We start from the raw sequence: 24,894 nt of genomic DNA on the forward strand, positions 1-24,894 counted from the left end.
CACATCATTCTGGGTCCATTTGTGTGAAAACAAGGTCCAATCAGGCTGAAACGTTACAAAAAGGTAGAATCGATTGAGTTGTAAGTGATCTGAACGTTTCATGATGATCGCACATTCCTATAGGGGGTCAAACCATGTCCCAAAGGTCACCGGGACTGGTGTCACTTTAAAGAAGTAGTCCAGTTACACATTTGTGGGCTTATAACTTGGCTTCTGAATATCCTAGAGAGGTCAGGTTTGTTTTAGAGTACTCCAATTAACAGCCCCCATTACTCCAAAAAGGAATGGAGTGATTAGCACTTATGGTTTTTAAATGGCACCCAGAATTATGTTGCACGAAGCACAATTTCACATCATTCTGGGTTCATTTGTGTGAAAACAAGGTCCAATCAGGCTGAAACGTTACAGGAAGGTAGAATCTATTGAGTTGTAAGTGATCTGAACGTTTCATGATGATAGCACTTTCCTAAGGGGGTCAAACCATGTCCCAACGGTCACCGGATCTGGTGTCAATTTAAAGAAGTGGTCCAGTTACACCTTTTTGGGCTTATAACTTGGCTTCTGAATGTCCTAGAGAGATCAGGTTTGTTTTAATGTACTACAATCAACAGCCCCTACACCCACAAAAAGGAATGGAGTCATTAGCACTTATGGTTTGTAAATGGCACCCAGAATTATGTTGCACAAAGCACAATTTCACATCATTCTGGGTCCATTTGTGTGAAAACAAGGTCCAATCAGGCTGAAACGTTACAAGAAGGTAGAATCTATTGACTTGTAATTGATCTGAACGTTTCATGATGATCGCACATTCCTATAGGGGGTCAAACCATGTCCCAAAGGTCACCGGCCCTGTTGTCACTTTAAAGAAGTAGTCCAGTTACACCTTTGTGGGCTTATAACTTGGCTTCTGAATGTCCTAGAGAGGTCAGGTTTGTTTTAGAGTACTCCAATTAACAGCCCCCATTACCCCAAAAAGGAATGGAGTCATTAGCACTTATGGTTTTTAAATGGCACCCAGAATTATGTTGCACGAAGCACAATTTCACATCATTCTGGGTCCATTTGTGTGAAAACAAGGTCCAATCAGGCTGAAACGTTACAAGAAGGTAGAATCTATTGAGTTGTAAGTGATCTGAACGTTTCATGATGATCGCACATTCCTATAGGGGGTCAAACCATGTCCCAAAGGTCACCGGGCCTGGTGTCACTTTAAAGAAGTAGACCAGTTACACCTTTGTGGGCTTATAACTTGGCTTCTGAATATCCTAGAGAGGTCAGGTTTGTTTTAGAGTACTCCAATTAACAGCCCCCATTACCCCAAAAAGGAATGGAGTAATTAGCACTTATGGTTTTTAAATGGCACCCAGAATTATGTTGCACGAAGCACAATTTCACATCATTCTGGGTTCATTTGTGTGAAAACAAGGTCCAATCAGGCTGAAATGTTACAGGAAGGTAGAATCTATTGAGTTGTAAGTGATCTGAACATTTCATGATGATAGCACTTTCCTAAGGGGGTCAAACCATGTCCCAGAGGTCACCGGATCTGGTGTCAATTTAAAGAAGTAGTCCAGTTACACCTTTGTGGGCTTATAACTTGGCTTCTGAATGTCCTAGAGAGATCAGGTTTTTTTTAGTGTACTCCAATCAACAGCCCCTAAAACCACAAAAAGGAATGGAGTCATTAGTACTTATGGTTTTTAAATGGCACCCAGAATTATGTTGCACGAAGCACAATATCACATCAATCTGGGTTCATTTGTGTGAAAACAAGGTCCAATCAGGCTGAAACATTACAGGAAGGTAGAATCTATTGAGTTTTAAGTGATCTGAACGTTTCATGATGATAGCACTTTCCTAAGGGGGTCAAACCATGTCCCAAAGGTCACCGGATCTGGTGTCAATTTAAAGAAGTGGTCCAGTTACACATTTGTGGGCTTATAACTTGGCTTCTGAATGTCCTAGAGAGATCAGGTTTGTTTTAGTGTACTCCAATCAACAGCCCCTGCAACCACAAAAAGGAATGGAGTCATTAGCACTTATGGTTTGGAAATGGCACCCAGAATTATGTTACACGAAGCACAATTTCACATCATTCTGGGTGCATTTGTGTGAAAACAAGGTCCAATCAGGCTGAAACGTTACAGGAAGGTAGAATCTATTGAGTTGTAAGTGATCTGAACGTTTCATGATGATAGCACTTTCCTAAGGGGGTCAAACCATGTCCCAAAGGTCACCGGGCCTGGTGTCAATTTAAAGAAGTGGTCCAGTTACACATTTGTGGGCTTATAACTTGGCTTCTGAATGTCCTAGAGAGGTCAGGTTTGTTTTAGTGTACTCCAATCAACAGCCCCTACAACCACAAATAGGAATGGAGTCATTAGGACTTATGGTTTGTAAATGGCACCCAGAATTATGTTGCACAAAGCACAATTTCACATCATTCTGGGTCCATTTGTGTGAAAACAAGGTACAATCAGGCTGAAACGTTACAAGAAGGTAGAATCTATTGAGTTGTAAGTGATCTGAACGTTTCATGATGATCGCACATTCCTATAGGGGGTCAAACCATGTCCCAAAGGTCACCGGGCCTGGTGTCACTTTAAAGGAGTAGTCCAGTTACACCTTTGTGGGCTTATAACTTGGCTTTTGAATATCCTAGAGAGGTCAGGTTTGTTTTAGTGTACTCCAATCAACAGCCCCTACAACCACAAAAAGGAATGGAGTCATTAGCACTTATGGTTTTTAAATGGCACCCAGAATTATGTTGCACGAAGCACAATTTCACATCATTCTGGGTTCATTTGTGTGAAAACAAGGTCCAATCAGGCTGAAACGTTACAGGAAGGTAGAATCTATTGAGTTGTAAGTGATCTGAACGTTTCATGATGATAGCACTTTCCTAAGGGGGTCAAACCATGTCCCAAAGGTCACCGGATCTGGTGTCAATTTAAAGAAGTGGTCCAGTTACACATTTGTGGGCTTATAACTTGGCTTCTGAATGTCCTAGAGAGATCAGGTTTGTTTCAGTGTACTCCACTCAACAGCCCCTTCAACCACAAAAAGTAATGGAGTGATTAGCACTTATGATTTGTAAATGGCACCCAGAATTATGTTGCACGAAGCACAATTTCACATCATTCTGGGTCCATTTGTGTGAAAACAAGGTCCAATCAGGCTGAAACCTTACAACAAGGTAGAATCTATTGAGTTGCAAGTGATCTGAACGTTTCATGATGATCGCACATTCCTATAGGGGGTCAAACCATGTCCCAAAGGTCACCGGGCCTGGTGTCACTTTAAAGAAGTAGTCCAGTTACACATTTGTGGGCTTATAACTTGGCTTCTGAATATCCTAGAGAGGTCAGGTTTGTTTTAGAGTACTCCAATTAACAGCCCCCATTACCCCAAAAAGGAATGGAGTGATTAGCACTTATGGTTTTTAAATGGCACCCAGAATTATGTTGCAAGAAGCACAATTTCACGTCATTCTTGGTTCATTTGTGTGAAAACAAGGTCCAATCAGGCTGAAACGTTACAGGAAGGTAGAATCTATTGAGTTGTAAGTGATCTGAACGTTTCATGATGATAGCACTTTCCTAAGGGGGTCAAACCATGTCCCAAAGGTCACCGGATCTGGTGTCAATTTAAGGAAGTAGTCCAGTTACACATTTGTGGGCTTATAACTTGGCTTCTGAATGTCCTAGAGAGATCAGGTTTGTTTTAATGTACTACAATCAACAGCCCCTACAACCACAAAAAGGAATGGAGTCATTAGCACTTATGATTTGTAAATGGCACCCAGAATTATGTTGCACGAAGCACAATTTCACATCATTCTGGGTCCATTTGTGGTAAAACAAGGTCCAATCAGGCTGAAACCTTACAACAAGGTAGAATCTATTGAGTTGCAAGTGATCTGAACGTTTCATGATGATCGCACATTCCTATAGGGGGTCAAACCATGTCCCAAAGGTCACCGGGCCTGGTGTCACTTTAAAGAAGTAGTCCAGTTACACATTTGTGGGCTTATAACTTGGCATCTGAATATCCTAGAGGGGTCAGGTTTGTTTTAGAGTACTCCAATTAACAGCCCCCATTACCCCAAAAAGGAATGGAGTGATTAGCACTTATGGTTTTTAAATGGCACCCAGAATTATGTTGCACGAAGCACAATTTCACATCATTCTGGGTCCATTTGTGTGAAAACAAGGTCCAATAAGGCTGAAACCTTACAACAAGGTAGAATCTATTGAGTTGCAAGTGATCTGAACGTTTCATGATGATCGCACATTCCTATAGGGGGTCAAACCATGTCCCAAAGGTCACCGGGCCTGGTGTCACTTTAAAGAAGTAGTCCAGTTACACATTTGTGGGCTTATAACTTGGCTTCTGAATATCCTAGAGAGGTCAGGTTTGTTTTAGAGTACTCCAATTAACAGCCCCCATTACCCCAAAAAGGAATGGAGTGATTAGCACTTATGGTTTTTAAATGGCACCCAGAATTATGTTGCACGAAGCACAATTTCACATCATTCTTGGTTCATTTGTGTGAAAACAAGGTCCAATCAGGCTGAAACGTTACAAGAAGGTAGAATCTATTGAGTTGTAAGTGATCTGAACGTTTCATGATGATCGCACATTCCTATAGGGGGTCAAACCATGTCCCAAAGGTCACCGGGACTGGTGTCACTTTAAAGAAGTAGTCCAGTTACACATTTGTGGGCTTATAACTTGGCTTCTGAATATCCTAGAGAGGTCAGGTTTGTTTTAGAGTACTCCAATTAACAGCCCCCATTACCCCAAAAAGGAATGGAGTGATTAACACTTATGGTTTTTAAATGGCACCCAGAATGATGTTGCACGAAGCACAATTTCACATCATTCTGGGTTCATTTGTGTGAAAATAAGGTCCAATCAGGCTGAAACGTTACAGGAAGGTAGAATCTCTTGAGTTGTAAGTGATCTGAACGTTTCATGATGATAGCACTTTCCTAAGGGGGTCAAACCATGTCCCAAAGGTCACCGGATCTGGTGATAATTTAAAGAAGTGGTCCAGTTACACCTTTTTGGGCTTATAACTTGGCTTCTGAATGTCCTAGAGAGGTCAGGTTTGTTTTAGTGTACTCCAATCAACAGCCCCTACAACCACAAAAAGGAATGGAGTCATTAGCACTTATGGTTTTTGAATGGCACCCAGAATTATGTTGCACGAAGCACAATTTCACATCATTCTGGGACAATTTGTGTGAAAACAAGGTCCATTCAGGCTGAAACGTTACAAGAAGGTAGAATCTATTGAGTTGTAAGTGATCTGAACGTTTCATGATGATCGCACATTCCTATAGGGGGTCAAACCATGTCCCAAAGGTCACCGGGCCTGGTGTCACTTTAAAGTAGTCGTCCAGTTTAACATTTGTGGGCTTATAACTTGGCTTCTGAATGTCCTAGAGAGGTCAGGTTTGTTTTAGTGTACTCCAATCAACAGCCCCTACAACCACAAAAATGAATGGAGTCATTAGCACATATGGTTTGTAAATGGCACCCAGAATTATGTTGCACGAAGCACAATTTCACATCATTCTGGGTCCATTTGTGTGAAAACAAGGTCCAATCAGGCTGAAACGTTACAAGAAGGTAGAATCTATTGAGTTGTAAGTGATCTGAACGTTTCATGATGATCGCACATTCCTATGGGGGGTCAAACCATGTCCCAAAGGTCACCGGGCCTGTTGTCACTTTAAAGAAGTAGTCCAGTTACACCTTTGTGGGCTCATAACTTGGCTTCTGAATATCCTAGAGAGGTCAGGTTTGTTTTAGAGGACTCCAATTAACAGCCCCCATTACCCCAAAAAGGAATGGAGTCATTATCACTTATGGTTTTTAAATGGCACCCAGAATTATGTTGCACGAAGCACAATTTCACATCATTCTGGGTCCATTTGTGTGAAAACAAGGTCCAATCAGGTTAAAACGTTACAAGAAGGTAGAATCGATTGAGTTGTAAGTGATCTGAACGTTTCATGATGATCGCACATTCCTATAGGGGGTCAAACCATGTCCCAAAGGTCACCGGGCCTGGTGTCACTTTAAAGAAGTAGTCCAGTTACACATTTGTGGGCTTATAACTTGGCTTCTGAATATCCTAGAGAGGTCAGGTTTGTTTTAGAGTACTCCAATTAACAGCCCCCATTACCCCAAAAAGGAATGGAGTGATTAGCACTTATGGTTTTTAAATGGCACCCAGAATTATGTTGCACGAAGCACAATTTCACATCATTCTGGGTTCATTTGTGTGAAAACAAGGTCCAATCAGGCTGAAACGTTACAGGAAGGTAGAATCTATTGAGTTGTAAGTGATCTGAACGTTTCATGATGATAGCACTTTCCTAAGGGGGTCATACCATGTCCCAACGGTCACCGGATCTGGTGTCAATTTAAAGAAGTGGTCCAGTTACACCTTTTTGGGCTTATAACTTGGCTTCTGAATGTCCTAGAGAGATCAGGTTTGTTTTAATGTACTACAATCAACAGCCCCTACAACCACAAAAAGGAATGGAGTCATTAGCACTTATGATTTGTAAATGGCACCCAGAATTATGTTGCACGAAGCACAATTTCACATCATTCTGGGTCCATTTGTGTGAAAACAAGGTCCAATCAGGCTGAAACGTTACAGGAAGGTAGAATCTATTGAGTTGTAATTGATCTGAACGTTTCATGATGATAGCACTTTCCTAAGGGGGTCAAACCATGTCCCAAAGGTCACCGGATCTGGTGTCAATTTAAGGAAGTAGTCCAGTTACACATTTGTGGGCTTATAACTTGGCTTCTGAATGTCCTAGAGAGATCAGGTTTGTTTTAATGTACTACAATCAACAGCCCCTACAACCACAAAAAAGAATGGAGTCATTAGCACTTATGATTTGTAAATGGCACCCAGAATTATGTTGCACGAAGCACAATTTCACATCATTCTGGGTCCATTTGTGTGAAAACAAGGTCCAATCAGGCTGAAACGTTACAAGAAGGTAGAATCTATTGAGTTGTAAGTGATCTGAACGTTTCATGATGATCGCACATTCCTATAGGGGGTCAAACCATGTCCCAAAGGTCACCGGGCCTGGTGTCACTTTAAAGAAGTAGTCCAGTTACACATTTGTGGGCTTATAACTTGGCTTCTGAATATCCTAGAGAGGTCAGGTTTGTTTTAGAGGACTCCAATTAACAGCCCCCATTACCCCAAAAAGGAATGGAGTCATTATCACTTATGGTTTTTAAATGGCACCCAGAATTATGTTGCACGAAGCACAATTTCACATCATTCTGGGTCCATTTGTGTGAAAACAAGGTCCAATCAGGTTGAAACGTTACAAGAAGGTAGAATCGATTGAGTTGTAAGTGATCTGAACGTTTCATGATGATCGCACATTCCTATAGGGGGTCAAACCATGTCCCAAAGGTCACCGGGACTGGTGTCACTTTAAAGAAGTAGTCCAGTTACACATTTGTGGGCTTATAACTTGGCTTCTGAATGTCCTAGAGAGATCAGGTTTGTTTTAGTGTACTCCAATCAACAGCCCCTAAAACCACAAAAAGGAATGGAGTCATTAGTACTTATGGTTTTTAAATGGCACCCAGAATTATGTTGCACGAAGTACAATTTCACATCATTCTGGGTTCATTTGTGTGAAAACAAGGTCCAATCAGGCTGAAACATTACAGGAAGGTAGAATCTATTGAGTTTTAAGTGATCTGAACGTTTCATGATGATAGCACTTTCCTAAGGGGGTCAAACCATGTCCCAAAGGTCACCGGATCTGGTGTCAATTTAAAGAAGTAGTCCAGTTACACATTTGTGGGCTTATAACTTGGCTTCTGAATGTCCTAGAGAGATCAGGTTTGTTTTAATGTACTACAATCAACAGCCCCCATTACCCCAAAAAGGAATGGAGTCATTAGCACTTATGGTTTTTAAATGGCACCCAGAATTATGTTGCACGAAGCACAATTTCACATCATTCTGCGTTCATTTCTGTGAAAACAAGGTCCAATCAGGCTGAAACGTTACAGGAAGGTAGAATCTATTGAGTTGTAAGTGATCTGAACGTTTCATGATGATCGCACATTCCTATAGGGGGTCAAACCATGTCCCAAAGGTCACCGAGCCTGGTGTCACTTTAAATAAGTAGTCCAGTTACACATTTGTGGGCTTATAACTTGGCTTCTGAATGTCCTAGAGAGGTCAGGTTTGTTTTAGTGTACTCCAATCAACAGCCCCTACAACCACAAAAAATAATGGAGTCATTAGCACTTATGGTTTGTAAATGGCACCCAGAATTATGTTGCACGAAGCACAATTTCACATCATTCTGGGTCCATTTGTGTGAAAACAAGGTCCAATCAGGCTGAAACGTTACAAGAAGGTAGAATCGATTTAGTTGTAAGTGATCTGAACGTTTCATGATGATCTCACATTCCTATAGGGGGTCAAACCATGTCCCAAAGGTCACCGGGACTGGTGTCACTTTAAAGAAGTAGTCCAGTTACACATTTGTGGGCTTATAACTTGGCTTCTGAATATCCTAGAGAGGTCAGGTTTGTTTTAGAGTACTCCAATTAACAGCCCCCATTACCGCAAAAAGGAATGGAGTGATTAGCACTTATGGTTTTTAAATGGCACCCAGAATTATGTTGCACGAAGCACAATTTCACATCATTCTGGGTTCATTTGTGTGAAAACAAGGTCCAATCAGGCTGAAACGTTACAGGAAGGTAGAATCTATTGAGTTGTAAGTGATCTGAACGTTTCATGATGATCGCACATTCCTATAGGGGGTCAAACCATGTCCCAAAGGTCACCGAGCCTGGTGTCACTTTAAATAAGTAGTCCAGTTACACATTTGTGGGCTTATAACTTGGCTTCTGAATGTCCTAGAGAGGTCAGGTTTGTTTTAGTGTACTCCAATCAACAGCCCCTACAACCACAAAAAAGAATGGAGTCATTAGCACTTATGGTTTGATAATGGCACCCAGAATTATGTTGCACGAAGCACAATTTCACATCATTCTGGGTCCATTTGTGTGAAAACAAGGTCCAATCAGGCTGAAACGTTACAAAAAGGTAGAAACGATTGAGTTGTAAGTGATCTGAACGTTTCATGATGATCGCACATTCCTATAGGGGGTCAAACCATGTCCCAAAGGTCACCGGGACTGGTGTCACTTTAAAGAAGTAGTCCAGTTACACATTTGTGGGCTTATAACTTGGCTTCTGAATATCCTAGAGAGGTCAGGTTTGTTTTAGAGTACTCCAATTAACAGCCCCCATTACTCCAAAAAGGAATGGAGTGATTAGCACTTATGGTTTTTAAATGGCACCCAGAATTATGTTGCACGAAGCACAATTTCACATCATTCTGGGTTCATTTGTGTGAAAACAAGGTCCAATCAGGCTGAAACGTTACAGGAAGGTAGAATCTATTGAGTTGTAAGTGATCTGAACGTTTCATGATGATAGCACTTTCCTAAGGGGGTCAAACCATGTCCCAACGGTCACCGGATCTGGTGTCAATTTAAAGAAGTGGTCCAGTTACACCTTTTTGGGCTTATAACTTGGCTTCTGAATGTCCTAGAGAGATCAGGTTTGTTTTAATGTACTACAATCAACAGCCCCTACACCCACAAAAAGGAATGGAGTCATTAGCACTTATGGTTTGTAAATGGCACCCAGAATTATGTTGCACAAAGCACAATTTCACATCATTCTGGGTCCATTTGTGTGAAAACAAGGTCCAATCAGGCTGAAACGTTACAAGAAGGTAGAATCTATTGACTTGTAATTGATCTGAACGTTTCATGATGATCGCACATTCCTATAGGGGGTCAAACCATGTCCCAAAGGTCACCGGCCCTGTTGTCACTTTAAAGAAGTAGTCCAGTTACACCTTTGTGGGCTTATAACTTGGCCCCCATTACCCCAAAAAGGAATGGAGTCATTAGCACTTATGGTTTTTAAATGGCACCCAGAATTATGTTGCACGAAGCACAATTTCACATCATTCTGGGTCCATTTGTGTGAAAACAAGGTCCAATCAGGCTGAAACGTTACAAGAAGGTAGAATCTATTGAGTTGTAAGTGATCTGAACGTTTCATGATGATCGCACATTCCTATAGGGGGTCAAACCATGTCCCAAAGGTCAGCGGGACTGGTGTCACTTTAAAGAAGTAGTCCAGTTACACATTTGTGGGCTTATAACTTGGCTTCTGAATATCCTAGAGAGGTCAGGTTTGTTTTAGAGTACTCCAATTAACAGCCCCCATTACCCCAAAAAGGAATGGAGTAATTAGCACTTATGGTTTTTAAATGGCACCCAGAATTATGTTGCACGAAGCACAATTTCACATCATTCTGGGTTCATTTGTGTGAAAACAAGGTCCAATCAGGCTGAAATGTTACAGGAAGGTAGAATCTATTGAGTTGTAAGTGATCTGAACATTTCATGATGATAGCACTTTCCTAAGGGGGTCAAACCATGTCACAGAGGTCACCGGATCTGGTGTCAATTTAAAGAAGTAGTCCAGTTACACCTTTGTGGGCTTATAACTTGGCTTCTGAATGTCCTAGAGAGATCAGGTTTGTGTTAGTGTACTCCAATCAACAGCCCCTAAAACCACAAAAAGGAATGGAGTCATTAGTACTTATGGTTTTTAAATGGCACCCAGAATTATGTTGCACGAAGCACAATATCACATCATTCTGGGTTCATTTGTGTGAAAACAAGGTCCAATCAGGCTGAAACATTACAGGAAGGTAGAATCTATTGAGTTTTAAGTGATCTGAACGTTTCATGATGATAGCACTTTCCTAAGGGGGTCAAACCATGTCCCAAAGGTCACCGGATCTGGTGTCAATTTAAAGAAGTGGTCCAGTTACACATTTGTGGGCTTATAACTTGGCTTCTGAATGTCCTAGAGAGATCAGGTTTGTTTTAGTGTACTCCAATCAACAGCCCCTGCAACCACAAAAAGGAATGGAGTCATTAGCACTTATGGTTTGGAAATGGCACCCAGAATTATGTTACACGAAGCACAATTTCACATCATTCTGGGTGCATTTCTGTGAAAACAAGGTCCAATCAGGCTGAAACGTTACAGGAAGGTAGAATCTATTGAGTTGTAAGTGATCTGAACGTTTCATGATGATAGCACCTTACTAAGGGGGTCAAACCATGTCCCAAAGGTCACCGGGCCTGGTGTCAATTTAAAGAAGTGGTCCAGTTACACATTTGTGGGCTTATAACTTGGCTTCTGAATGTCCTAGAGAGGTCAGGTTTGTTTTAGTGTACTCCAATCAACAGCCCCTACAACCACAAATAGGAATGGAGTCATTAGCACTTATGGTTTGTAAATGGCACCCAGAATTATGTTGCACAAAGCACAATTTCACATCATTCTGGGTCCATTTGTGTGAAAACAAGGTACAATCAGGCTGAAACGTTACAAGAAGGTAGAATCTATTGAGTTGTAAGTGATCAGAACGTTTCATGATGATCGCACATTCCTATAGGGGGTCAAACCATGTCCCAAAGGTCACCGGGCCTGGTGTCACTTTAAAGAAGTAGTCCAGTTTCACATTTGTGGGCTTATAACTTGGCTTCTGAATGTCCTAGAGAGATCAGGTTTGTTTTAATGTACTCCAATCAACAGCCCCTACAACCACAAAAATGAATGGAGTCTTTAGCACTTATGGTTTGTAAATGGCACCCAGAATTATGTTGCACGAAGCACAATTTCACATCATTCTGGGTCCATTTGTGTGAAAACAAGGTCCAATCAGGCTGAAACGTTACAAGAAGGTAGAATCTATTGAGTTGTAAGTGATCTGAACGTTTCATGATGATCGCACATTCCTATAGGGGGTCAAACCATGTCCCAAAGGTCACCGGGCCTGGTGTCACTTTAAAGGAGTAGTCCAGTTACACCTTTGTGGGCTTTTAACTTGGCTTTTGAATATCCTAGAGAGGTCAGGTTTGTTTTAGTGTACTCCAATCAACAGCCCCTACAACCACAAAAAGGAATGGAGTCATTAGCACTTATGGTTTTTAAATGGCACCCAGAATTATGTTGCACGAAGCACAATTTCACATCATTCTGGGTTCATTTGTGTGAAAACAAGGTCCAATCAGGCTGAAACGTTACAAGAAGGTAGAATTTATTGAGTTGTAAGTGATCTGAACGTTTCATGATGATCGCACATTCCTATATGGGGTCAAACCATGTCCCAAAGGTCACCGGGCCTGGTGTCACTTTAAAGAGGTAGTCCAGTTACACATTTGTGGGCTTATAACTTGGCTTCTGAATATCCTAGAGAGGTCAGGTTTGTTTTAGAGTACTCCAATTAACAGCCCCCATTACCCCAAAAAGGAATGGAGTCATTAGCACTTATGGTTTTTAAATGGCACCCAGAATTATGTTGCACGAAGCACAATTTCACATCATTCTGGGTTCATTTGTGTGAAAACAAGGTCCAATCACGCTGAAACGTTACAGGAAGGTAGAATCTGTTGAGTTGTAAGTGATCTGAACGTTTCATGATGATCGCACATTCCTATAGGGGGTCAAACCATGTCCCAAAGGTCACCGGGCCTGGTGTCACTTTAAAGAAGTAGTCCATTTTCACATTTGTGGGCTTATAACTTGGCTTCTGAATGTCCTAGAGAGATCAGGTTTGTTTTAATGTACTCCAATCAACAGCCCCTACAACCACAAAAATGAATGGAGTCATTAGCACTTATGGTTTGTAAATGGCACCCAGAATTATGTTGCACGAAGCACAATTTCACATCATTCTGGGTCCATTTGTGTGAAAACAAGGTCCAATCAGGCTGAAACGTTACAAGAAGGTAGAATCTATTGAGTTGTAAGTGATCTGAACGTTTCATGATGATCACACATTCCTATAGGGGGTCTAACCATGTCCCAAAGGTCACAGGGCCTGGTGTCACTTTAAAGAAGTAGTCCAGTTACACCTTTGTGGGCTTATAACTTGGCTTCTGAATATCCTAGAGAGGTCAGGTTTGTTTTAGAGTACTCCAATTAAAAGCCTCCATTACCCCAAAAAGGAATGGAGTCATTAGCACTTATGGTTTTTAAATGGCACCCAGAGTTATGTTGCACGAAGCACAATTTCACATCATTCTGGGTTCATTTGTGTGAAAACAAGGTCCAATCAGGCTGAAACATTACAGGAAGGTAGAATCTATTGAGTTGTAAGTGATCTGAACGTTTCATGATGATAGCACTTTCCTAAGGGGGTCAAACCGTGTCCCAAAGGTCACCGGATCTGGTGTCAATTTAAAGAAGTGGTCCAGTTACACATTTGTGGGCTTATAACTTGGCTTCTGAATGTCCTAGAGAGATCAGGTTTGTTTTAGTGTACTCCAATCAACAGCCCCTGCAACCACAAAAAGGAATGGAGTCATTAGCACTTATGGTTTGGAAATGGCACCCAGAATTATGCTGCACGAAGCACAATTTCACATCATTCTGGGTTCATTTGTGTGAAAACAAGGTCCAATCAGGCTAAAACGTTACAGGAAGGTAGAATCTATTGAGTTGAAGTGATCTGAACGTTTCATGATGATAGCACTTTCCTAAGGGGGTCAAACCATGTCCCAAAGGTCACCGGATCTGGTGTCAATTTAAAGAAGTGCTCCAGTTACACATTTGTGGGCTTATAACTTGGCTTCTGAATGTCCTAGAGAGATCAGGTTTGTTTTAGTGTACTCCAATCATTAGCCCCTACAACCACAAAAAGGAATGGAGTCATTAGCACTTACGGTTTGTAAATGGCACGCAGAATTATCTTGCACGAAGCACAATTTCACATCATTCTGGGTCCATTTGTGTGAAAACAAGGTCCAATCAGGCGGAAACGTTACAAGAAGGTAGAATCTATTGAGTTGTAAGTGATCTGAACGTTTCATGATGATCACACATTCCTATAGGGGGTCAAACCATGTCCCAAAGGTCACCGGGCCTGGTGTCACTTTAAAGAAGTAGTCCAGTTACACCTTTGTGGGCTTATAACTTGGCTTCTGAATGTCCTAGAGAGGTCAGGTTTGTTTTAGTGTACTCCAATCAACAGCCCCTACACCCACAAAAAGGAATGGAGTCATTAGCACTTATGGTTTGTAAATGGCACCCAGAATTGTGTTGCACAAAGCACAATTTCACATCATTCTGGGTCCATTTGTGTGAAAACAAGGTCCAATCAGGCTGAAACGTTACAAGAAGGTAGAATCTATTGAGTTGTAAGTGATCTGAACGTTTCATGATGATCGCACATTCCTATAGGGGGTCAAACCATGTCCCAAAGGTCACCGGGCCTCGTGTCACTTTAAAGAAGTAGTCCAGTTACACCTTTGTGGGCTTATAACTTGGCTTCTGAATATCCTAGAGAGGTCAGGTTTGTTTCAGAGTACTCCAATTAACAGCCCCCATTACCCCAAAAAGGAATGGAGTCATTAGCACTTATGGTTTTTAAATGGCACACAGAGTTATGTTGCACGAAGCACAATTTCACATCATTCTGGGTTCATTTGTGTGAAAACAAGGTCCAATCAGGCTGAGACGTTACAGGAAGGTAGAATCTATTGAGTTGTAAGTGATATGAACGTTTCATGATGATAGCACTTTCCTAAGGGGGTCAAACCATGTCCCAGAAGTCACCAGATCTGGTGTCAATTTAAAGAAGTAGTCCAGTTACACATTTGTGGGCTTATAACTTGGCTTCTGAATGTCCTAGAGAGATCAGGTTTGTTTTAGTGTACTCCAATCAACAGCCCCTACAACCACAAAAAGGAATGGAGTCTTTAGCACTTATGGTTTTTAAATGGCACCCAGAATTATTTTGCACGAAGCACAATTTCACATCATTCTGGGTTCATTTGTGTGAAAACAAGGTCCAATCAGGCTGAAACGTTACAGGAAGGTAGAATCTATTGAGTTGTAAGTGATCTGAACGTTTCATGATGATAGCACTTTCCTAAGGGGGTCAAACCATGTCCCAAAGGTCACCGGGCCTGGTGTCAATTTAAAGAAGTGGTCCAGTTACACATTTGTGGGCTTATAACTTGGCTTCTGAATGTCCTAGAGAGATCAGGTTTGTTTTAGTGTACTCCAATCAACAGCCCCTGCAACCACAAAAAGGAATGGAGTCATTAGCACTTATGGTTTGGAAATGGCACCCAGAATTATGCTGCACGAAGCACAATTTCACATCATTCTGGGTTCATTTGTGTGAAAACAAGGTCCAATCAGGCTGAAACGTTACAGGAAGGTAGAATCTATTGAGTTGTAAGTGATCTGAACGTTTCATGATGATAGCACTTTCCTAAGGGGGTCAAACCATGTCCCAAAGGTCACCGGGCCTGGTGTCAATTTAAAGAAGTGGTCCAGTTACACATTTGTGGGCTTATAACTTGGCTTCTGAATGTCCTAGAGAGATCAGGTTTGTTTTAGTGTACTCCAATCAACAGCCCCTGCAACCACAAAAAGGAATGGAGTCATTAGCACTTATGGTTTGGAAATGGCACCCAGAATTATGCTGCACGAAGCACAATTTCACATCATTCTGGGTTCATTTGTGTGAAAACAAGGTCCAATCAGGCTGAAACGTTACAGGAAGGTAGAATCTATTGAGTTGTAAGTGATCTGAACGTTTCATGATGATAGCACTTTCCTAAGGGGGTCAAACCATGTCCCAAAGGTCACCGGATCTGGTGTCAATTTAAAGAAGTGGTCCAGTTACACATTTGTGGGCTTATAACTTGGCTTCTGAATGTCCTAGAGAGATCAGGTTTGTTTTAGTGTACTCCAATCAACAGCCCCTACAACCACAAAAAGGAATGGAGTCATTAGCACTTATGGTTTTTAAATGGCACCCAGAATTATTTTGCACGAAGCACAATTTCACATCATTCTGGGTTCATTTGTGTGAAAATAAGGTCCAATCAGGCTGAAACGTTACAGGAAGGTAGAATCTATTGAGTTGTAAGTGATCTGAACGTTTCATGATGATAGCACTTTCCTAAGGGGGTCAAACCATGTCCCAAAGGTCACCGGGCCTGGTGTCACTTTAAAGAAGTAGTCCAGTTACACCTTTGTGGGGTTATAACTTGGCTTCTGAATATCCTAGAGAGGTCAGGTTTGTTTTAGAGTACTCCAATTAACAGCTCCCATTACCCCAAAAAGGAATGGAGTCATTAGCACTCATGGTTTTTAAATGGCACCCAGAATTATGTTGCACGAAGCAAAATTTCACATCATTCTGGGTTCATTTGTGTGAAAACAAGGTCCAATCAGGCTGAAACGTTACAGGAAGGTAGAATCTATTGAGTTGTAAGTGATCTGAACATTTCATGATGATAGCACTTTTCTAAGGTGGTCAAACCATGTCCCAGAGGTCACCGGATCTGGTGTCAATTTAAAGAAGTAGTCCAGTTACACATTTGTGGGCTTATAACTTGGCTTCTGAATGTCCTAGAGAGATCAGGTTTGTTTTAGTGTACTCCAATCAACAGCACCTACAACCACAAAAAGGAATGGAGTCATTAGCACTTATGGTTTTTAAATGGCACCCAGAATTATGTTGCACGAAGCACAATTTCACATCATTCTGGGTTCATTTGTGTGAAAACAAGGTCCAATCAGGCTGAAACGTTACAGGAAGGTAGAATCTATTGAGTTGTAAGTGATCTGAACGTTTCATGATGATCGCACATTCCTATAGGGGGTCAAACCATGTCCCAAAGGTCACCGGGCCTGGTGTCACTTTAAAGAAGTAGTCCAGTTACACCTTTGTGGGCTTAGAACTTGGCTTTTGAATATCCTAGAGAGGTCAGGTTTGTTTTAGTGTACTCCAATCAACAGCCCCTACAACCACAAAAAGGAATGGAGTCATTAGCACTTATGATTTTTAAATGGCACCCAGAATTATGTTGCACGAAGCACAATTTCACATCATTCTGGGTTCATTTGTGTGAAAACAAGGTCCAATCAGGCTGAAATGTTACAAGAAGGTAGAATCTATTGAGTTGTAAGTGATCTGAACGTTTCATGATGATCGCACATTCCTATAGGGGGTCAAACCATGTCCCAAAGGTCACCGGGCCTGGTGTCACTTTAAAGAAGTAGTCCAGTTACACATTTGTGGGCTTATAACTTGGCTTCTGAATGTCCTAGAGAGATCAGGTTTGTTTTAGTGTACTCCAATCAACAGCCCCTACAACCACAAAAAGGAATTGAGTCATTAGTACTTATGGTTTTTAAATGGCACCCAGAATTATGTTGCACGAAGCACAATTTCACATCATTCTGGGTTCATTTGTGTGAAAACAAGGTCCAATCAGGCTGAAACGTTACAGGAAGGTAGAATCTATTGAGTTGTAAGTGATCTGAACGTTTCTTGATGATAGCACTTTCCTAAGGGGGTCAAACCATGTCCCAAAGGTCACCGGATCTGGTGTCAATTTAAAGAAGTGGTCCAGTTACACATTTGTGGGCTTATAACTTGGCTTCTGAATGTCCTAGAGAGATCAGGTTTGTTTTAGTGTACTCCAATCAACAGCCCCCATTACCCCAAAAAGGAATGGAGTCATTAGCACTTATGGTTTTTAAATGGCACCCAGAGTTATGTTGCACGAAGCACAATTTCACATCATTCTGGGTTCATTTGTGTGAAAACAAGGTCCAATCAGGCTGAAACGTTACAGGAAGGTAGAATCTATTGAGTTGTAAGTGATCTGAACATTTCATGATGATAGCACTTTCCTAAGGGGGTCAAACCATGTCCCAGAGGTCACCGGATCTGGTGTCAATTTAAAGAAGTAGTCCAGTTACACATTTGTGGGCTTATAACTTGGCTTCTGAATGTCCTAGAGAGATCAGGTTTGTTTTAGTGTACTCCAATCAACAGCCACTACAACCACAAAAAGGAATGGAGTCATTAGCACTTATGGTTTTTAAATGGCACCCAGAATTATTTTGCACGAAGCACAATTTCACATCATTCTGGGTTCATTTGTGTGAAAACAAGGTCCAATCAGGCTGAAACGTTACAAGAAGGTAGAATCTATTGAGTTGTAAGTGATCTGAATGTTTCATGATGATCACACGTTCCTATAGGGGGTCAAACCATGTCCCAAAGGTCACCGGGCCTGGTGTCACTTTAAAGAAGTAGTCCAGTTACAACTTTGTGGGCTTATAACTTGGCTTCTGAATGTCCTAGAGAGGTCAGGTTTGTTTTAGTGTACTCCAATCAACAGCCCCTACAACCACAAAATAGAATGGAGTCATTAGCACTTATGGTTTGTAAATGGCACCCAGAATTATGTTGCACAAAGCACAATTTCACATCATTCTGGGTCCATTTGTGTGAAAACAAGGTCCAATAAGGCTGAAACGTTACAAGAAGGTAGAATCTATTGAGTTGTAAGTGATCTGAACGTTTCATGATGATCGCACATTCCTATAGGGGGTCAAACCATGTCCCAAAGGTCACCGGGCCTGGTGTCACTTTAAAGAAGTAGTCCAGTTACACCTTTGTGGGCTTATAACTTGGCTTTTGAATATCCTAGAGAGGTCAGGTTTGTTTTAGTGTACTCCAATCAACAGCCCCTACAACCATAAAAAGGAATGGAGTCATTAGAACTTATGATTTTTAAATGGCACCCAGAATTATGTTGCACGAAGCACAATTTCACATCATTCTGGGTTCATTTGTGTGAAAACAAGGTCCAATCAGGCTGAAACGTTACAAGAAGGTAGAATCTATTGAGTTGTAAGTGATCTGAACGTTTCATGATGATCGCACATTCCTATAGGGGGTCAAACCATGTCCCAAAGGTCACCGGGCCTGGTGTCACTTTAAAGAAGTAGTCCAGTTACACATTTGTGGGCTTATAACTTGGCTTCTGAATGTCCTAGAGAGATCAGGTTTGTTTTAGTGTACTCCAATCAACAGCCCCCATTACCCCAAAAAGGAATGGAGTCATTAGCACTTATGGTTTTTAAATGGCACCCAGAGTTATGTTGCACGAAGCACAATTTCACATCATTCTGGGTTCATTTGTGTGAAAACAAGGTCCAATCAGGCTGAAACGTTACAGGAAGGTAGAATCTCTTGAGTTGTAAGTGATCTGAACATTTCATGATGATAGCACTTTCCTAAGGGGGTCAAACCATGTCCCAGAGGTCACCGGATCTGGTGTCAATTTAAAGAAGTAGTCCAGTTACACATTTGTGGGCTTATAACTTGGCTTCTGAATGTCCTAGAGAGATCAGGTTTGTTTTAGTGTACTCCAATCAACAGCCCCTACAACCACAAAAAGGAATGGAGTCATTAGCACTTATGGTTTTTAAATGGCACCCAGAATTATTTTGCACGAAGCACAATTTCACATCATTCTGGGTTCATTTGTGTGAAAACAAGGTCCAATCAGGCTGAAACGTTACAGGAAGGTAGAATCTATTGAGTTGTAAGTTATCTGAACGTTTCATGATGATAGCACTTTCCTAAGGGGGTCAAACCATGTCCCAAAGGTCACCGGATCTGGTGTCAATTTAAAGTAGTCCAGTTACACATTTGTGGGCTTATAACTTGCCTTCTGAATGTCCTAGAGAGATCAGGTTTGTTTTAGTGTACTCCAATCAACAGCCCCTACAACCACAAAAAGGAATGGAGTCATTAGCACTTATGGTTTTTAAATGGCACCCAGAATTATTTTGCACGAAGCACAATTTCACATCATTCTGGGTTCATTTGTGTGAAAACAAGGTCCAATCAGGCTGAAACGTTACAGGAAGGTAGAATCTATTGAGTTGTAAGTTATCTGAACGTTTCATGATGATAGCACTTTCCTAAGGGGGTCAAACCATGTCCCAAAGGTCACCGGATCTGGTGTCAATTTAAAGTAGTCCAGTTACACCTTTGTGGGCTTATAACTTGGCTTCTGAATGTCCTAGAGAGATCAGGTTTGTTTTAATGTACTCCAATTAACAGCCCCTAAACCCACAAAAAGGAATGGAGTCATTAGCACTTATGGTTTGGAAATGGCATCCAGAATTATGTTGCACGAAGCACAATTTCACATCATTCTGGGTGCATTTGTGTGAAAACAAGGTCCAATCAGGCTGAAACGTTACAAGAAGGTAGAATCTATTGAGTTGTAAGTGATCTGAACGTTTCATGATGATCGCACATTCCTATAGGGGGTCAAACCATGTCCCAAAGGTCACCGGGCCTGGTGTCACTTTAAAGAAGTAGTCCAGTTACACCTTTGTGGGCTTATAACTTGGCTTTTGAATATCCTAGAGAGGTCAGGTTTGTTTTAGTGTACTCCAATCAACAGCCCCTACAACCACAAAAAGGAATGGAGTCATTAGCACTTATGATTTTTAAATGGCACCCAGAATTATGTTGCACGAAGCACAATTTCACATCATTCTGGGTTCATTTGTGTGAAAACAAGGTCCAATCAGGCTGAAATGTTACAAGAAGGTAGAATCTATTGAGTTGTAAGTGATCTGAACGTTTCATGATGATCGCACATTCCTATAGGGGGTCAAACCATGTCCCAAAGGTCACCGGGCCTGGTGTCACTTTAAAGAAGTAGTCCAGTTACACATTTGTGGGCTTATAACTTGGCTTCTGAATGTCCTAGAGAGATCAGGTTTGTTTTAGTGTACTCCAATCAACAGCCCCTACAACCACAAAAAGGAATTGAGTCATTAGTACTTATGGTTTTTAAATGGCACCCAGAATTATGTTGCACGAAGCACAATTTCACATCATTCTGGGTTCATTTGTGTGAAAACAAGGTCCAATCAGGCTGAAACGTTACAGGAAGGTAGAATCTATTGAGTTGTAAGTGATCTGAACGTTTCTTGATGATAGCACTTTCCTAAGGGGGTCAAACCATGTCCCAAAGGTCACCGGATCTGGTGTCAATTTAAAGAAGTGGTCCAGTTACACATTTGTGGGCTTATAACTTGGCTTCTGAATGTCCTAGAGAGATCAGGTTTGTTTTAGTGTACTCCAATCAACAGCCCCCATTACCCCAAAAAGGAATGGAGTCATTAGCACTTATGGTTTTTAAATGGCACCCAGAGTTATGTTGCACGAAGCACAATTTCACATCATTCTGGGTTCATTTGTGTGAAAACAAGGTCCAATCAGGCTGAAACGTTACAGGAAGGTAGAATCTATTGAGTTGTAAGTGATCTGAACATTTCATGATGATAGCACTTTCCTAAGGGGGTCAAACCATGTCCCAGAGGTCACCGGATCTGGTGTCAATTTAAAGAAGTAGTCCAGTTACACATTTGTGGGCTTATAACTTGGCTTCTGAATGTCCTAGAGAGATCAGGTTTGTTTTAGTGTACTCCAATCAACAGCCACTACAACCACAAAAAGGAATGGAGTCATTAGCACTTATGGTTTTTAAATGGCACCCAGAATTATTTTGCACGAAGCACAATTTCACATCATTCTGGGTTCATTTGTGTGAAAACAAGGTCCAATCAGGCTGAAACGTTACAAGAAGGTAGAATCTATTGAGTTGTAAGTGATCTGAATGTTTCATGATGATCACTCGTTCCTATAGGGGGTCAAACCATGTCCCAAAGGTCACCGGGCCTGGTGTCACTTTAAAGAAGTAGTCCAGTTACAACTTTGTGGGCTTATAACTTGGCTTCTGAATGTCCTAGAGAGGTCAGGTTTGTTTTAGTGTACTCCAATCAACAGCCCCTACAACCACAAAATAGAATGGAGTCATTAGCACTTATGGTTTGTAAATGGCACCCAGAATTATGTTGCACAAAGCACAATTTCACATCATTCTGGGTCCATTTGTGTGAAAACAAGGTCCAATAAGGCTGAAACGTTACAAGAAGGTAGAATCTATTGAGTTGTAAGTGATCTGAACGTTTCATGATGATCGCACATTCCTATAGGGGGTCAAACCATGTCCCAAAGGTCACCGGGCCTGGTGTCACTTTAAAGAAGTAGTCCAGTTACACCTTTGTGGGCTTATAACTTGGCTTTTGAATATCCTAGAGAGGTCAGGTTTGTTTTAGTGTACTCCAATCAACAGCCCCTACAACCATAAAAAGGAATGGAGTCATTAGAACTTATGATTTTTAAATGGCACCCAGAATTATGTTGCACGAAGCACAATTTCACATCATTCTGGGTTCATTTGTGTGAAAACAAGGTCCAATCAGGCTGAAACGTTACAAGAAGGTAGAATCTATTGAGTTGTAAGTGATCTGAACGTTTCATGATGATCGCACATTCCTATAGGGGGTCAAACCATGTCCCAAAGGTCACCGGGCCTGGTGTCACTTTAAAGAAGTAGTCCAGTTACACATTTGTGGGCTTATAACTTGGCTTCTGAATGTCCTAGAGAGATCAGGTTTGTTTTAGTGTACTCCAATCAACAGCCCCTACAACCACAAAAAGGAATTGAGTCATTAGTACTTATGGTTTTTAAATGGCACCCAGAATTATGTTGCACGAAGCACAATTTCACATCATTCTGGGTTCATTTGTGTGAAAACAAGGTCCAATCAGGCTGAAACGTTACAGAAAGGTAGAATCTATTGAGTTGTAAGTGATCTGAACGTTTCTTGATGATAGTACTTTCCTAAGGGGGTCAAACCATGTCCCAAAGGTCACCGGATCTGGTGTCAATTTAAAGAAGTGGTCCAGTTACACATTTGTGGGCTTATAACTTGGCTTCTGAATGTCCTAGAGAGATCAGGTTTGTTTTAGTGTACTCCAATCAACAGCCCCCATTACCCCAAAAAGGAATGGAGTCATTAGCACTTATGGTTTTTAAATGGCACCCAGAGTTATGTTGCACGAAGCACAATTTCACATCATTCTGGGTTCATTTGTGTGAAAACAAGGTCCAATCAGGCTGAAACGTTACAGGAAGGTAGAATCTATTGAGTTGTAAGTGATCTGAACATTTCATGATGATAGCACTTTCCTAAGGGGGTCAAACCATGTCCCAGAGGTCACCGGATCTGGTGTCAATTTAAAGAAGTAGTCCAGTTACACATTTGTGGGCTTATAACTTGGCTTCTGAATGTCCTAGAGAGATCAGGTTTGTTTTAGTGTACTCCAATCAACAGCCACTACAACCACAAAAAGGAATGGAGTCATTAGCACTTATGGTTTTTAAATGGCACCCAGAATTATTTTGCACGAAGCACAATTTCACATCATTCTGGGTTCATTTGTGTGAAAACAAGGTCCAATCAGGCTGAAACGTTACAAGAAGGTAGAATCTATTGAGTTGTAAGTGATCTGAATGTTTCATGATGATCACACGTTCCTATAGGGGGTCAAACCATGTCCCAAAGGTCACCGGGCCTGGTGTCACTTTAAAGAAGTAGTCCAGTTACAACTTTGTGGGCTTATAACTTGGCTTCTGAATGTCCTAGAGAGGTCAGGTTTGTTTTAGTGTACTCCAATCAACAGCCCCTACAACCACAAAATAGAATGGAGTCATTAGCACTTATGGTTTGTAAATGGCACCCAGAATTATGTTGCACAAAGCACAATTTCACATCATTCTGGGTCCATTTGTGTGAAAACAAGGTCCAATAAGGCTGAAACGTTACAAGAAGGTAGAATCTATTGAGTTGTAAGTGATCTGAACGTTTCATGATGATCGCACATTCCTATAGGGGGTCAAACCATGTCCCAAAGGTCACCGGGCCTGGTGTCACTTTAAAGAAGTAGTCCAGTTACACCTTTGTGGGCTTATAACTTGGCTTTTGAATATCCTAGAGAGGTCAGGTTTGTTTTAGTGTACTCCAATCAACAGCCCCTACAACCATAAAAAGGAATGGAGTCATTAGAATTTATGATTTTTAAATGGCACCCAGAATTATGTTGCACGAAGCACAATTTCACATCATTCTGGGTTCATTTGTGTGAAAACAAGGTCCAATCAGGCTGAAACGTTACAAGAAGGTAGAATCTATTGAGTTGTAAGTGATCTGAACGTTTCATGATGATCGCACATTCCTATAGGGGGTCAAACCATGTCCCAAAGGTCACCGGGCCTGGTGTCACTTTAAAGAAGTAGTCCAGTTACACATTTGTGGGCTTATAACTTGGCTTCTGAATGTCCTAGAGAGATCAGGTTTGTTTTAGTGTACTCCAATCAACAGCCCCCATTACCCCAAAAAGGAATGGAGTCATTAGCACTTATGGTTTTTAAATGGCACCCAGAGTTATGTTGCACGAAGCACAATTTCACATCATTCTGGGTTCATTTGTGTGAAAACAAGGTCCAATCAGGCTGAAACGTTACAGGAAGGTAGAATCTCTTGAGTTGTAAGTGATCTGAACATTTCATGATGATAGCACTTTCCTAAGGGGGTCAAACCATGTCCCAGAGGTCACCGGATCTGGTGTCAATTTAAAGAAGTAGTCCAGTTACACATTTGTGGGCTTATAACTTGGCTTCTGAATGTCCTAGAGAGATCAGGTTTGTTTTAGTGTACTCCAATCAACAGCCCCTACAACCACAAAAAGGAATGGAGTCATTAGCACTTATGGTTTTTAAATGGCACCCAGAATTATTTTGCACGAAGCACAATTTCACATCATTCTGGGTTCATTTGTGTGAAAACAAGGTCCAATCAGGCTGAAACGTTACAGGAAGGTAGAATCTATTGAGTTGTAAGTTATCTGAACGTTTCATGATGATAGCACTTTCCTAAGGGGGTCAAACCATGTCCCAAAGGTCACCGGATCTGGTGTCAATTTAAAGTAGTCCAGTTACACATTTGTGGGCTTATAACTTGCC

The sequence above is a fragment of the Nothobranchius furzeri genome, chromosome 9 (genome assembly GCF_043380555.1).
Source record: "Nothobranchius furzeri strain GRZ-AD chromosome 9, NfurGRZ-RIMD1, whole genome shotgun sequence".
Lineage (NCBI taxonomy): Eukaryota > Metazoa > Chordata > Actinopteri > Cyprinodontiformes > Nothobranchiidae > Nothobranchius > Nothobranchius furzeri.